This window comes from Gracilinanus agilis, chromosome 1 (genome assembly GCF_016433145.1).
Source record: "Gracilinanus agilis isolate LMUSP501 chromosome 1, AgileGrace, whole genome shotgun sequence".
Lineage (NCBI taxonomy): Eukaryota > Metazoa > Chordata > Mammalia > Didelphimorphia > Didelphidae > Gracilinanus > Gracilinanus agilis.
In genome coordinates, this window is record NC_058130.1 from 149780134 (window position 1) to 149797761 (window position 17628).

General features: G+C 36.5%; 1 long non-coding RNA gene across 1 annotated transcript; it reads right to left on the reverse strand.

Annotated features, from left to right (window-relative positions):
* Nucleotides 1–4723: 4723 nt before the first annotated feature.
* LOC123231004 lies at nt 4724–13441 on the reverse strand. The gene is made up of 2 exons (XR_006505097.1): nt 13348–13441; nt 4724–6463 (listed from the first exon to the last, which is right to left on the reverse strand). It is a non-coding gene; the product is annotated as an uncharacterized LOC123231004 (long non-coding RNA).
* Nucleotides 13442–17628: the final 4187 nt, after the last annotated feature.

Below are 17628 nucleotides of genomic sequence, written 5' to 3' on the forward strand. Positions count from 1 at the left end.
GTAGTATGCCACCCATTTCTGCCTCCCCAGCCATTTAACTTAATAATTAAATTTGCATTCAATTTAATAGATTTCTCTTTTATTTTTAAGCTAATTTTTGGAGTCTGTCATTCCTGACAAGGGTACCTATCCTGAGCCCATGGTTTTACTTGAAAACTCTCCCACATTAATGTTACACTATAAGAAATGGTGAGCAGGTTAATTTTGGAAAAACATGGAAAAACCTCATGAAATTATGAACAGTGAAATAAGCAGAGCCAAGAGAATATTATATTTAGCAACAGAAATATTGTTTGAAGAAAGACTTGTGTATGCCCACCTCCAGAGAAAGAAATGATAAATAGCAATGAGTAACATATTTATATATATATATATATATACATATGTATGTATATGCATACATATGTATATGTATGTATATGTATATACATATATCTTTTTTTAAGTGATGCCTTCTCTAATGGAATGAGAGGAGGGAGAGAGGGAGTTAACTGGAAATTTTAATGTAACAAACAATAAAATTTAAATTAGAAAAAAAGAAAAGTTTATCTGGCAGATCAGATAGAGAGCATTATAAAATGTAAAATGAATAATTTTAATTATATTAAGTTAAAAAGCTTTTTTACAAATAAGATCAATATAACCAGCATTAGAAGGGAAACAACAAACTGGGGGAAATGTTTATAACAAATTTCTCTGATAAAGGTCTAATTTCTCAAATATATAGAAAACTAAGTCAAATTCGTTAGAAGACAAGCCATTCTCCAACTGAGAAATGGTTAAAGGAGATGTACAAATAATTATCAGATGAAGAAATCAAAACTATCAACAATCAAAATGTTCCAAATCACTAGATTAGAGAAATGCAAATTAAAACAATGCTGTAGTTCTATCTCATACCTTTCAAATTGGCCAATATGAGAGGAAAGAAAAATGATAAATGGAGGGAGATGTAGCAAAATTGGCATACTAATGCATTTTTGGTGGAGTTGTGAACTGATCCAAAGATTCTGGAGGACAATTTGGAACTATGTCCAAAGGGCTATAAAACCTTTGATCCTGTAATAGCATTACTGGATCTGTATCCCAAAGAGACAATTTTAAAAAAGAAGAAAGCACCTACTTGTACAAAAGTATTTATTAGCAACTCTTTGTGTGATGGCAAAGAGTTGAAAATTGAGGGGATGTTCATCAATTGGAGAATGGCTGAACAAATTATGGTACTTGTTGGTGATGGAATACTATTATGTGATAAGAAATGATAAGCAAGGTGATTTCAGAAAAAAGCTGGAAAGATCTGTATGAATTGATGCAGAATGAAATAAGCAGAACTGGGTGAACTTTGAATACAGTGATAGTAATATTGTACAATAATCTGCTATGAAAACTTGGCTACTCTCATAATGATCTGGAACAACCTAAATGCTACCTACTTCCAGAGGAAGAACTGTTAGAGTTTGATAGATGCAGATTAAAGCATATTATCTTTCATGTTAATGTATTTATGATATTATTTTGGAGTTTTGGTTTTGTATGTGTGCTCTGACAAACAATGACCAATATGGAAGTGTGTTTTGTACGATAATAAAAATAAAAATTCAAAAATTTCAGCCAAAAAAAAACAAAAGAAAAGAAAATATTTAGTAAATTTCTTTTTAAATTGGAAGATAAACAGTCTTGTCCTCTGGTTTCAAGAAGCCCTATTAAAATATGAAGAACACTATTCTCACTAGTGACATTTCCTTGTATGGTCCTGTCCTGAACAACAGTTGCTGTGAAAGAATAGATGAGGGTCAGGATTTGGAAGGAGGAATTCTACTAAGTTATAAATTGGGGATACCAAGACAATTAATAAAGGAGAATTCCACTGCTGCTGATGGAGCCTCAATATTGATGGGAACTGCTTTGGATTGCTGTGACCTCAAAAATAAAGATCAAAAGCAGTTACTTGGATTTCAAGGAACTATGAACATTCTGTTTTGGACTTTGTTCTCAAAATTAAGTTTCTGTCTTGTTTATCAAATGTTGAGAGAGAGATCTCAGCTACATAAAGTCAAGAAATTTTCTGTTTAGTCACCAATAATGGTCTTCTTGAATACCAGATGTGTTGGGGTGCTTAAAGCACCTCTGCCAAATTCAATAGTATATTAGAAGCTTGATGCTGGTGGACTTCCCATGAACCTCTATGCTATCTGTTGGCTGAACCCTCACCAAAGTATGAGAATATGTTTAGTGTGTAAGAGAAAAACCAATGGGCCTTGTTGACTAAATGTTATTAAAGTTACACCCATAGGGTTCCATTCAGTCCTCAAGAAGATAATTGTTTTCTTGGCCTCATCTTGGTGTGGATTCCACATATCATGATTGTTTGCTCTTCCTAGGCATTATCTAGATTTACTTCCCCTTTGGGCTTATATCAGATTGAACAGAGAAAACATTGGATTTGTTCAGGCTGCCTATCTTAAAGGGTATTCCCAACTAAGTAACTGGTCCCACCTATGTAGTGATGGTTCTCTTCTGCCTAAGCTTGCCTTCCAACATTAGCCAAGGTGCTGTAATATGAACTCTTGGAATTTGTGGCTTTGAGATGTGAGAGGAGAAAGTTCACTAATCTTCACCAAACTTAGTACATTTCATTTCATAAGCTCTTTAATATTTGACTGCTAACCATCTTATTTGACTCACTTTTCCTGTTAGTAGGGGGAGGGTGGTGCCTGGCAATACATAGGGGAAATGTTTATGGAAGGAGTTCAGAGATCCTCTCCAGAGCTGGCCTCTTAGCTTGCTCTTCTGTCTTCATCAATATAACCAAGCACCCCTGGAGACTTCTGTGTCCTGGGAGAAGTACTGGGACTTCTCAGTAGATTAATTCAGTACCTAACATCTAAGCTGCTAGTTGGGGCAGTTCTTCTGGGAATGGTCTTTTAATTTGAGGTCACTTTTACAGGCATGTCAACACATGTGGACATCTAATTCTTTTGGCTCTTAAGGACTTTGTGTTTCACTACTGGAGAGGTTTTGACAGACTTGAGAATTTCATAACTAAAAAGCAGAGTTGTTGAGGAGACCAAGCCAAAACTAGTATTCCTCTTCTACTTTGAAATGTGGGCTGACCTGTTCTTCTTCCCCCCCCCCAAAAAAACCAAAAGAAACCCCTAAAACCCAGCCAATCCGGGTACAATCTCTGGACAAGAGGTACATTTCAGGGGGAAGAGGTAGAGGGTTCCCAAATGGTCACATTTCCTTGGCCATTTCAACCCTTGGGTGGCAATGGAGTTTGAAGAGTAAGGTTTTGTTTTTTTGTTTGTTTGTTTGTTTTTTAATTTTAAACCCTTAACTTCTGTGTATTGACTTATAGGTGGAAGATTGGTAAGGGTAGGCAATGGGGGTCAAGTGACTTGCCCAGGGTCACACAGCTGGGAAGTGTCTGAGGCCAGATTTGATGAAGAGTAAGTTTTGTATGAAGCCACCAAAAGGCTATTGGGAGGTTCAGGTGTGGCAGGTCTTTGATTATCATTTCCTTTAAGACAGCAGAAGGAAAGAGGCACATTCCTGAAAGACAAGGTCACTTTCTTTTCCTACTAAATCACTGGAAATGCTAGAGATGATTTGGAAACTCAATCTTCTGGACTCAGGGAGCTATGACTGTGGTTGGCAGAAGAGAGGCTATAGGAGTTGGTATGAACAAATGCCAAGGGATCAAAACATAATACTCCGTATGTCAAGAATGCCTGCAAAAATAATGAAAGAAAAGGTGCACAAGATGATATTGATGTCTACTGGGGACTAGCTCATTGTTTGAACATAAGCAGCACACATTCTAGATGACAGAGAAACCAAAGAGCTTCATTAGAAGCAGCTACAAAAGGGATTGAGCAAGGAAGGCCCCCAAAATTGAGAAACTCATTGTGTGCACAGATAAATCACTTACTGCTAAAGGTATGAATGAATGAATTAACAAATGGAAAGAAAATAGCTGGAAAGTTAGTCAGAATAAGGCTTCTGTCCACAAAAACCAATTCACTGAGCTGCATAATATGACCAGAACATGGATATTGATGGGAAGCATGTTTCCACTTGTTCAAAAGTTGAAGGCAATGCTGAAACTTAAAGATTAGCCAGAGAAGCAATGAGAAGTACATGAGAAGAACCAATCAATATTTGTATGTCAAATTTAGCTTCAAGTGTCACTCTATTTAACCCTGCAAGAGAATATCTCCATCATTTTCTCCTTACCATTTTCACCCTTGTCTCGGAGTGGTATTCAATGCTATTTTTTGGCCTTTTTTTGCATTTAATTTCTCTGTTTTTCTATGTGCTATTTTGAATTTCCTTGAAAATAAAACAAAAAATAAATACATACTTTCAACAACTGTAGAAATGGTTCATATGTACTAATAAGAAAAGAAAGCCCAGCCTCAGCCACTTCCCAGCTGTGTGACCCTGGGCAAGTCACTTGACCCCCATTGCCCACCCTTACCAATCTTCCACCTATGAGACAATACACCGAAGTACAAGGGTTTAAAAAAAAAAGAAAGAAAGGCAGATACTTCATTTCTGTCAGGTTCAATTGAACTCTGGCTTGTTTAGCTCTTGGTCCATTCCATCGAGAGCCAATACAGACTGCCTGATTGCTCACATTACTTGGTTTAATAGGAGTTACAAACTTTTCCCCTTTGCCCCTCAACATCATTAATTTTGTGACAATTAAAATGTGTAAATATTTTATATAAGCATTTTATTATAAACAATGTAGGCAAACAGTAAAAAATCTTATAAATTTCTCTATTCATAATTCAGAAAGATGTGCATATCTAAAAGGTCAAAACATATTCTATATTAAATAATGTGATACATTTTTATGCTTTCCTGCCAACTACAATGCCTTCTTCTTAGAGTTCAGTATTCTTATACTTCTGATGCTATTATCTGTCTTTTCATTGTAGGATTTAAGGACATCTTGGGCAACTGCAATGTTGATACAAATGCATATACAGTAACAAAAATGAAAATAGTCCTGACTCTTAATAAACTTACATTCTACTAGTATCTTCAACCAGCCTGGCATTGCAGGCACTAAGTATAGAAATACAAATGCTAGATAGTCCTTGACCCCAAGGGGCTTATATTTTAATAAAAGGAAATAACAGGCAGGAACATTAGTAAGAAAATGAAAAAATAGAAGCAAAATATTGGGAGAAGGAAAGAATAGCACTAATAATGGGGAGGATCAAGAAATGTCTTTTGTAAGAGGTGACACAAACTAGACCTCCTTGACTTTTCAGTAAGACTCTTCACAGCACAGTAAAAAGGTTAGAGAGAATTTATATCAGAACTTTTTAACCTGGGCTCAGTAGATCTCTAAGAGTTCTGTGAATAAATTTCAGTTGACTTGTGAAGCTAGATGGGAAATGTTATACTTTTATTTCAGTATATATTCAACATGCTATTACTATTTCAATATAATTGGTTTCCTGTGGTAGTGATTTAGGGGAATGCCTACCCCAAGCATATGAAGAAAGTGAGCAGATAAAAAACAATTTATTCCAACAATCATTAGTGCACGTGAAAGATTTTCTGTGGAACCCTTTGAGCTTGGTCAGACATTGAAAATGTCAAGTTATCCACTGCATTCCAGGCCATTTGGGTCTTTGATGACTGTTGAGGAAGTGAGGCTGAAGACTTTAAGCAACTCTGCCTCACTTAAATCAGTTCACACACAAATCAAGCCACCATCCTCTTGTTGTCATTGATCCTCTTTGAAAAACGAAGGATGAATAACAGCAACAATCCTATGTGTTTTATTTTATCCATTTAAAAAAACATTATTCTGAGAACTTTCCACAGGCTACCTACTGTCCATCTAACAATTCCATGTATAACATCCTCCAAAGTGGGGACTATATTTTCATTTCCTGAAAATCCTCCTTTATGACAGTTGGCTGCTCCATGAAAATAGAAAGGGATATAGAAGAGTTTTGGATGACCCTGGATAAGACTTCACATGAAGGAAAAGAAATTCCTTTGGTTGGTGGAGGAATGGGAATTGGAATTCTGACCAGTATGTCTTATGATAAAAGAATCTTCTCTGTGAAAAGTGGACAAAGTGAAGGTTGGGATAATATCTTCATTCTGATTCCATGGGGCTTTGTTGTAGCTGGACCAGCAGAGGATACAAAAAGTCACCAGTATAATAGCAAATAAAGTCAGGATCACCCCCATCACCATGATTTCCATGGTCTCTCAAGCCAATGATTGTTTAGGATCAATGTGATCTCAAAATCCCTCTTGTCATTCTCCAGTCCATGGTACTATTTAATAGGAATGCTAATTCTTTTCTCCTTCCTCACTGTGTCTTCCCTTACTGGCCAGTAGTTCTTCTGCTTCTAAGACCCCATAGCTCACTGTTGATCTCTCTGTCTAAAAATTCCAGAAGATCTTCCTGAAAACTGAGACCAGCCTCCTGTGGCAAGATAAAAGAAACATCTCAAAGAAGTCATCAGAATAATCACAGAATATTCAAATTTGGAAAAGCAATAGACTAAGGATAAAGCACAATTTGGTGTTTTATTATGTTTTATTGACAGCATGTTGAAGTGTTTTATTTGGTCTCATGGCTCAGGTTACTTGGGTGTAGGACTTTGAGAAAATTGGTACTCAGGAAAAAGATATAATAAAAAGTTTTATTGTTATGCAATCCAAAAAGCAGGCAAAACATAAGCATAAAAACCCACAGTCAGTACAAATTAACAGAAGTTCAACCCCATATGAAAAAGACTTACCTCATCCAGAGAGTGAGGGAGACATATTGGAGAAGAGGTAAAGTTAGGATTCAAGGGGCAAGATTATATACCCTAAAAATGAACTTGATTAAGGTAAGTAAAGGGTGCCATATGAAGGAGGCAGTATTACTAATCAGTGTCAGATGACTACTTTCCCTATTAAGAAGCCTGAGTCCTTGAGAAATTATGATTAGCCAGGATGGCTAAAGGAATTTCTAAAACAGGAAGGGAGAGAAAACTCTTGACAGACTGTTATATCCCTAAAAGTCAGTCTTAGGGGTTTTAGTAATCCTAAATGGGATCATAATGTGTTAATAATGACTGAAAAGCAAAAAAAAATTAAAGAGTTCAATTTAAATCAATATTTGACATGGAAATTAAAAGAGATGATGTAACATTAATTAATGAGAATATAGTATCCAACATAAGAGAAGTGATGACCCCACTGGTCCATGTGTGACATACCATGGCTAGAGTATTGTGCTCCTCTCTGGACACTGTATTTTAAGAAAGATAACATGCCTGCCACTTTGTAAGTACTTATGTTTCTTGACTCCATACTCAAAATCTGGAAGATGCTTAGAGAGTGGAATCAAGAGGCTTAGAACTTGTCATCCTTCACTATCCTGACTTCCTGTCTCTAAATTTATGAGGAATTTAAAAAATATCCCTACTCAAATATCACCTATTGACACTTTCTTCACTTTACTAGGTAAGCTAGGCATCTTGGTGGTGGCTAGGTCGCACAATAGATAGAGTCTTGGAATCAGAATCAAGAAGACAAATTCAAATCAGACCTCAGGGTACTTTTGTGACCCTGTCAAACTACTTGTTAGATTTCCTTCTCTGTAAACTCAGGGTAATAATAGCACCTGCTTTTCAGGGTTGTGAGGATAAAGTGAAATCATACACTCAAACATTAAAGAAACATTAAAGTGCTATATAAATGGTAATTGTTATTAGTTTATTATTGCTATTATCAACTATTTGCCTTCCAACGAGGGTACCTAGAATCTAACACTAGATGGGCATTTTGATCTCTTAATATATTCAGTAATAAATATTTCTGACTTACCTCTCCTTTTGCTGGTATGCTCATGACTATAAGTTCCATAAAGGTAATGGCCATCTACTTATATTTTTAATCATATTTCCCAGCATTTGCCATAGTACTCTGTACAAAGAAGATACCTAGTAAATATTCATTGAATATTTTGCATCCATACTCCATGATAGGACAAATCTGTTGGGAAAGTATATTTCTCATCTTAATGCTTCAATTTTGAGGATGATCAGAGAATCCATTCATATTTGTGGTTGTTCCTAGTTAGGAATTTTCTATAATATTGACACACACAGGAGATTCTTTTTTGAAAAACCTTTAACATTTGTTCTCTATCAAGTTCAAATGTTTTTATAATTAACAATTAATAATGTCATATCTTGTATTCTATACTACTTTCAGCTAATGAGGAGAAGGGAAGTGAAGAGAAGATATTTCTTGCACCGAAGTGCAAACAACAATGAAAAGCTCTCAACTTCCTCTGAGGATTGACTGACAAATCTATGGACAGCTCAGATAGGAAATCTCTGATCAGTTGAGTCATTTTTCTTTTTTTTTTTTAAATCCTTAACTTCCATCTTCAAATCAATACTTCATATTGGTTCTAGGGCAGAACAGTGGTAAGGGCTAGGCAATGAGGGTTAAACAACTTGCCAGGATCATTCAGCCAGCAACTGTCTGAGACCAGAATTGAAGCCAAGTCCTCCCATCTCCAGGCCTGGTGCTCTATCCACTGAGCCCCCTACCTCCCCCCGCCAGTCATCTTTCAATGTTCTTGCTGAAAATCCTGCTTAAATATCCTCTCCCTCTTCTAGCTATATAAATCTGATGTTATAAACTGTTTAATGATCTACCAGTGTCTCATTTTACTGCAATATTGGCCATAAACTACTAAAATACTGGCATGAGTCAGAGCAAGCCCAGAACAATATTCTTGTAGTATTACAATAGCCTCTCTAGAACTATTCCCTCAAAACTAAGAGCTGAAAAATTTTAATGACCAAATTCTGGCCCAAAGAAGAGGTATGAAAAAGCCTCTCCCTCCATTTCTTCAAATAAGTATGTGTGGAACAATGTATAATGTTAGACTTCTCAATGCATGAGTTAGTTTTGCTGAACAATTTTTTCCCTCCTTTTATTCTTTGTTATTAGAGATTGTTCTCTGAGTGGAAGAACACATTGGGAAATATAGGTCATGTCAAAACAAAAGATATCAATAAAATATTGTGTTTCTGTCTTCCCATTTTAACTCTTTGTCCTTCCAAAGAATCTTTCACATAACTATCAAAGTAATATCCCTTCCATAGAGATCAAGTCCTATCACACACCTACTTTAACCTTTCAGAAGCTTCCAAATTGCTTACCATTGCAGAGTTCTTTGCTTGGCATTCATCATCTTCCCCAACCTTTTATTACTCTCCTCTATTCACTCTATGCTCCAATCATATTGGAATATCCAGCACTAAAAACATGTATGTTGGTCTTATACTTCCATGCCTATACTCAGCCTAGGGAACAGTCTGACAGTTGGCACTTAATAAATGTTGTCATTGCATGTTTTTCAGTTCTCACAATACATACTTTTCAACTTCCCAGTTCTCTGTAGTCATTGGCGTATAGTATTAGGATATGGAAGGGTAATTTTCTACTTATGCTTTCCTGGATTCTGCTTTTGAGAGATTTACTGGTTTACCCAGAATGGTAATGAAGTGGATAGTCACTTTCTGGTGTACATATGCAGCCTAATAATAGTCATATTCCTAGCCTGTTGTAAATGTATGCTGGCACCTTTCCAGTTCTTGAAACAGGATATCCTTAAAAGTTATTTTAGTATTTTAACCTCCTGTCCTGAAACAAAAGCAATGCCATCCTCTTTCTGAAAAAGATTTGTTCAGCAATCTGGGAAAAGGTCTTGATGTAGGTTATAAGCTGTTCTTTGTTTCTAGTGGTCATCATTTCCTTTGTATGAATTATTTGTATATCCATATATATTGCTGGTTTCAAAAATTTTTTCCTGATACTTGTTCTTATCAGAGTAGATTTTGTAAGATTTGGCATATGCATGTTCAGGAGTAATAATGGAAGTCTGATAAAAACAAAGGGCTGGGGTTGAGTGTTGTATTGAATTTGATTAGTTGTTAGTTATCTAACATAATTAGAAACAGAAATAAATAACAGAGAAAGGATTGTTTCCTTGTCCCTTTTAAGGCACAGCCAGGGAAAAATCATGGTGGTCACTTTAAGGAAGATTTGCACGACTGGAAGACTGTTAGAGAACTCTGGGACTCTTGCCTTGAGGAAGTGATTGGAGATTTTTCTCTGGAGACTATCTGTTAGTAATTTCTTTTAAAAGTAACTTTGAGAAGTTGGAAGAACATCTGTGAAGTTGGAAAGAGTTTGTTTTGCTGTGTGAGAGCTGTTGTCCTGAAGGGAGAAGCAACTGCCAGTGGAGGGCTGTTTGGCTCTCACTGGACCAGAGTGAGAATTGGACTCCCTGCTGGGAGAGTCAGAGAGAGGTTATTGATTTCTAACTGTCACATCTAAACTGTTAGAGGAAGTGACCTATGAATTTTGATAAATAATTTAAGGAGGTTAATAATGTTTGAAGTTCATATATTAGAATAAGTTTAGGTAGACAGAACTGAGTCTTATATAGATAGTTGAGAATAGTTTTTAAGGAGGTTCATCCTTGGTGAACAAGAAGCAAATCCGTGAGGATTTAGAAGGGGAGTTTTTATCTAGATTATTAGTATTAGAATAATATTTTTCCTGCTTTATCTCTACCTTCTTTATCCTGTCCCTGCCTCTCCTGATAGTTAATAATAAAAAAGCGTTGGATTAAGCTGTGTCCAGCAATTAATCCACCATCTACAACCAGATGAGATGACCCTAACAGCTCAAGCCAATTTATACCAATTGATAAAGATCAATCAGCTATCTATATCCAATTCCCAAATAAGGTCAAATATACCTATAACAATTGTATAGTTTTGTTTGTTATTAGTGTTTTGACTATCTTAAAAATGAGAAAGAAAAGAAAGGCGGAAAGGAATATATTGTTGTAGCACTGAGGAAGGGAAAGAAAGGTGGTGGAAATTATCTTACATAATTTGGGTATTCAAACAGAAAGGCAGCTTATTTGGGGCAGCTAAGTGGCACAGTGAACAGAAATCCAGCGTTGAGTCAGGCTCATCTTTGTGAGTTCAAATCTGGCTTCAGACACTTACTAGTTGTATAGTCCTGGGACAGTCACTTAATTCTGCTGACCTAACTTTTCTCATCTGTAAAATGAGCTAGAGAAGAAATAGCAAATAACTCCAATATTTTTACCAAGAGAACCCTAAATGGAGTCATGAAGGCTTAGAGATGTCCAAAGCAACTCAACAACAAACAGAAGACTCTATAAAGAAGGAGTTAGGATGGAGGGGAAGAGAAAATACTTTAACCTCACTTTCATCTGAACTACTCAAAGGACACACACACACACACACACACACACACACACACACACACACACACTATGGGGTACAGAAATACATTTCACTCAACAAGGAAATAAGAAGGAAAGAGGAGAAGGAAGAGAGTGTAATTAAAGAGAGGTATATTAAAGGAGGAATTGGTGCTAAGCAAAACAAACTCTAACCACAAAGGTTATAACTCAAAGAGGAGTTTTAAAAGAGAAAAAGAAAAGATAAGACCCTGAGATTGGTCTCTGAACAAGGGAGAGAGTAGCTGGGACACGGTAGTGGAAATAGGTTGCATCAAACCTAGAGCACCAATGCCACACTCTTCTCTCACTACCTCCTTTATAAAGAGGGTTATGGAAACTAAGGAATGACTACAATGATACTGGAAGCCTTGGGATGGAACATGCTTCCCACCTCCTGACAGATAGTATTGCATTTAGGGCAAATCCTGAGACATATTATTTTGGATGTGGACGATGTGGCAATTCACTTGGTTTGACTATGCATAGGGTTTTGTTGTTCTTGATTCTTCAGTGGTTTGGAGGAAAGGAGTTGGAAGAGTGAGAACGTGAATTTTTGTCAAATGAAATAAGGGAAATGACGTTCTTTTTTGTTTGTTTTGTTTTGTTTTAAAGGATATTTCAATAATATAGGGGAGAGGTGGCCAGGACCTGAAATGAGGTGATAATTGTTTGAGTAGAGAGAAGGATTCAAATTTGAGAGTTGCTGTGAAGGCAGAAACAACAAGGTTTGGCAGAAAAAAAAGGCAGAGTTTTTTTTTCCCCCTGTTGGGAACTACGAATATATCTCTCTTTGTACTTAATTTTTCCATATCTACCGGTAGTGGGAGGTAAGAATACTAAAAGACCTGTAAACATGTGAGAAAAAACTTCTTTTATTCAATATCATTACAAACAATATGGACAAAGGTTTGTTGTTCTTTTAAAAGTTATGTGAAACTGGCAACAGAATTGTAGGCTATTTTCATGTCCTCTAGAAGTCAATGACAAAAACCAGACTTCAGACTGTTCACAGGCTTTCAGTTTGAAAGGTCCCCTGGGCAAGGACTTGCTCATAAGACCTATTTTCATCAACTAAGAATGCCTATGATTCTTTTTACATAGTGGCATTAACCCTATAAAGATAAAGCACTTTTTGGCTTCGTCTACAGTAGAATGAATATTTCTTAAATCTTTAAGCATTTTCTTTATCATTGATGGAGATATTTTAAAAATAACATACTGATGGAATATTGACACACTTTGGGTTTAATACAATTTCAGATGTGTGAAGCCTCTCTACAGTTTGGAAGTTGTACGAGTAACTTCCAAACCAAGCCTGGGATGTTGGAGCCTTTAATGGAAGAAGAGAGATGGGCAAAGCAGGGGACAAACCGAGCACATAGCCATGAATGAGCAACAGTCACAGATCTGATAACGAGGGATTTTCCTCAGTGGAGTATGTTTGTATATACAGGCAAGAGACAACATGATGGGAACCATGCCCACTGATTAGTGATTTTCATATGATCATCCTTATAGATACATTTATGGTTGCAACTTGGAATTCCATTTTCAGTAAGATTCTTCCATATTTAAAAGCATGTGCTCTAATAATCTGATCATGACTCCATTGCTTAGCTCATTTCTTTTCTCAGGCCTGTGGAAAGGATAGCCTCTTGGGCTCTCATGGAGACAGTTCTAGATATTAAAAAACTCCTGCATGCCATACATAGAACTTTATATGTTCTTACCAGAACTTCTCTATAAATATGTTCTTACCTGCATGCCATACATAGAACTTTATATGTTCTTACCAGAACTTCTCTATAAATGGGGCAAGATTTATAGGCTGACTGTATAGTTACCTTTGTGGTATTTAGACAGATGGAGACTCAGTATTTTGAGATAAAAGCATTATAGTTTTCTTTTCTCAAACTTAAGCCTATATTATTGTCTTATACCATTTCCTTGCTCTATCCTCATGTTTCCCTGGCCCAGCAATCCACCCCCCCCCCAAACCCCACTGCACTTACATTTGGCTTCATGGATTACAGCCTATTCCATTTTGCAATCCTGTCTGTGCCAAAGGGACTGCTGGATGGGATGACTTGGTTTGTGTTTGCCTGTTCCCAGTGTTCAGGCATAGTTTCCTGACTGAGCTTCCAGGATGTCCAGCTAGTATTTCTTTTATGACTTGACCCCACCCATATTTGAACAGCAGACTGCAAAAAGTGTGACCAGTTGACAGGACATTCCTTGAAGCCTTTCCTCTCATTGTAAAAGGAATAGCTTTCTTAGGGAGGGTTCTGATTCTGATTTTTCCTTATGTAAATGCTTTACTCTGACATCATACATTTATCATCATTGCCAGCATGGTGCAGCAGTTCATTGAACTTTGAAACTAAAGATCTGGGTTGGAATTCTAACTCCATTTGCCAGTCGCTTGATTTTGGGTAGATCATGGAATATCACTGATCCTCAATTTCCTATCTGTGAAATGAGGTATTGTAAGAGGTATTATAAGTTATTATGAAGTCATTTTATAAATGCATGACTCTTCCTATATAACATTTTCACGGGTCTCTACTTCTTAAAAGTGATTCAGGATTCTATGATTTCATTGCTGTGGATGCTCTCTTGATTCTCACAAAGCTCAACCCTTTAATTGATGTAATCAGTCAGAAGTTGCTGTGACTCAAACTAAGAAATAATCTCAGAATTATTTCATATTTATCAAATCAGAAGACTTGGTAAAAAGTCACTGTTGGAAGAAGAAGATAAAAAGTCTAAGTTATAGATGATCAGTTACAAATTGATCTGAGCAATCCAGAAAATAAATTATAATTAAACAAGAAAAGTTAGTAAATTGTTCATGTTATTGGATACAGCAAGCTCACTACTGGTTTTATACCCAGAAATACTAAAATAATCATAGCAATATAATTTATAAAATTGAAATGCTGGAGAAAAATCTTGGACCAAATGATTAGCAAATGGCTAAACAGATTATGGTAATGGACTATTGTTGTACAGTAAAGAACAATGAACATAAAGAATTCAGAGAAATAGGGAAGACTTGTATGAACTGATAAAGACCAAAGAAAACAGAATAATAGATACAATGAGGCTCTGTAATCTCATCAATATGGATATTCCTACCAATGATATGTAATTAATTAATCAAATAGCAAGGATTTGCTAAATACTTGCTATGTTCCAGGCACTAAGTGGCAGGATATTATCCACTGTGGGCTCTATATGTACATGTAAGTCATGTACACATAACTCATATAGAAGCATGATAGGTATCTCTGGTATCTGCTACTTCCTTAACCAAGGGAAAATGGTTGAGTGCTTATTCCTCATCTCACTTTTATCTAAAAGGGCTATCAGAATAGAATCATATCTCTCTATCTCCCTGATAAACTGATAGTTTAGACCAGTGATGGGCAAACTTTTTAAAGAGGGGGCTAAAGGAAAGGAAATGCTCATCTGTCAGTCTGTTTCTAAGGCAACTCTTTAGAAGTTTCATTGTATTGTGTCCTATTCATTGTATTCCTCTGATTAGGAATAATGTCCCGTGGCTGGATAGAACATTTCAGGGGGCCACATCTGGCCTGCAGGCCGTAGTTTGCCCATCACTGGTTTAGAACATAAAATTTTAATAATTTTTAAGCCCCAAAAGCTGTTTCCCTGGTCACTAAGCCTTAACTTATACTTACTAGCTTGATTCCTTCCCATTAACACTATTTACACAAAAGACTCTCTGAATAATGAATAAATATACCTATCCAAGCAAATAGTAAATGAAAAGCAAATAAACAGAAATGAGAGGATTTATACATCTTAAACTATTCAAAAAAATTAAAGAATGGGAGAAAGATTTCATTGCTCAACCCAAGAGAGATACGCTGGAAGGGTTGTTAGAATAAACTCCTCCCCTTAGAGGATAGAGGGAAGAAGACACAGAAAGAGCCAGAATTCAAAAAACTAACCAAAACAAAAACTAATTCTGATAATAAACACAGTGTTATACATATCTATAGTCTTCCATTTCTACAAAGGAGTACCTTTTCAATTCTTTTCTTTGGTGCTAAGTTTGAAAATATTTTCCATAAATTTTCCTTAGTTTTAATCATTCATTTCAGTTTTTCCCAAAAGATAAGAATATTGTTTCTCAAAAGCTAATGTTATAAAAGGTATGTATTATCTGGCACATGTAGCAATGCTTTCAACAATTCAGCTAAGACTGACCCAGAAGAATGAAGAGATGCAATTAGTGATGCTCTTCCAGTTCAAAGAGAGGGAAGATGGAGCCATCCAATTGAATTTCACACCTTGCCTGAAATTATGGGATAATAGTAACTCCAGGCTTATGACCTTTCTTCGCAATGAAGATCTTCTTCTTTAGACTTTACCCCTTATTTAGCCTAACCTTTTCCTGAGCAAAATTTGCTGCTTCATGGTCTAGTTCAGAGGTGTCAAACCCTTGTGACCCACAACAGTACTGAGAGCAGTGAAGTCAGGAGACTAAAATGTCATTGGTAAATGCTTAACAAATCAACTAAAAATATACTAAAGCACAAACAATGTTAATTTGTGGTTTTATAAAAGCTGGATGCCTAGAGATAGTCTTAAGTATGGTTTAATGTCCCCATTTCTATTTGATTTTGACCCCACTGGTCCACTCATTGGACAAACTATACTTAAGAGACAAGCATCTCCTCTTCCCCTTCACAAAGAGAAAAGTCAGATTATTCTCCTTGCTTGTAAAATGAGGGGTAGAGGGAAGAGGTTCTATGAAATGAATAGTTCCTTAGGGCATTGAAGAAAAATTCCACCTAGTACATGATTTTGTCCAAGCCCAAACATTTCTGTAGTATTTAAGTTTGTAACAGTGTCTATGGGGTGTTTCTTACAATAATTTACAGAAGCAACATGGCCTAGTAGATAGAGAAGTGGCTTTGAGTTTAGGAAAGCTTAGGTTCAAGTCCCACCTCTGACACATATTGGCTGTGTGACTCTAGCCAAGTCACTTTAACTCTATGCTAGGTAGCTCTCTAAGAATAATTGTAGAAAAGGCACCAGTTGGTATCCTATAATAATTTTTAAATACTCACCTTGGGTCTTAGTATCAGTTCTAAGTTAGGAGAGAAGTAAGGTTTAGGCAATTGGGGCTAAGTGACTTGCCCAGGGTCACATAGCAATGAAGGATCTGGGGCTTTATTTGAACCCAGGTTCTCCTGACTCCAGGCCTAGCACTCTAACTACTATGCTACTAGCTTCCCCCTTTTTATGATAATTTAATAATTACTACATTGTTCCTCTTCATTCCCTCTATAGGACATTGAAACTAGCCTTTTGGAGTTCTTAAAGGATCTTAAAGAATCACATTGCCATTTCCATCTTCACAATTTTGTATAACCTATCCCCCATGCCTGGAATGTGCTCCCTCCTTACCTTGGACTCTTAGGATGATTTGTCTTTAGAGCTCAGGTCAAATGCTCCGTCTTACATAAGGCCTTTCCTGATTTCTTTCTTATAGGTACATGTTGTTTCTCCTGATAGAATGCAAGGCCCATAAGGGCAAAGTCTTTCTCATTTTTATTCTTGTATTCCAGTGCCTGCTCTTGTATAGTTGACCTGTGGCAGAGATATACAGTAGAACTTCTCTAGAGCAACTAGGACTAGAACTCATTACTTAAAAAGAAGACAAGAGGTATAGCAGCTAGGTGTGGTGGATAGAGTATCAGTCCTGGAGTCAGGAATATTCCTCTTTATGAGTTCAAACTGAGCTTTAGACACTTGTTTGGATGTGTGATCTGGGTCAAATTACTTAACCCCATTTGCCTCAATTTTCTCATCTATAAAATGAGCCAGAGAAGGAAATGGTGAACCACTCCAGTTCTACTCCCAAAATGAGATCAGGAAGAGTCAGATATGACTGAAATAACTTAACAGCAACAGCAAGGCAAGAGGCACAAATAGAGAACATTGGTGGACCAGCCAGTCCTCTAAGCTGCTTTGTACTGATGCCTAAGGGTGCATCCTCAAAAAAGTGGTGTAAACACTCTGTTGATATAGAAACAAATAAAGAAATGGATAAAGCACTGGATTACACTTTAATGTTCCTTCTTCCTCCCTCAAAGCAAATGTAGGATGAAAATTGATCTGTGTCTTATAGAAAGAGAGACAGTCAGAGACAGAGACAGAGGGATAGAGAGAGACACAGAGAGAGAGAGAGAGACAGAGAGAGAAGAGAAAGAGAGAGAGACAGAGAGAGACAGAGAGAGACAGAGAGAGACAGAGATGGA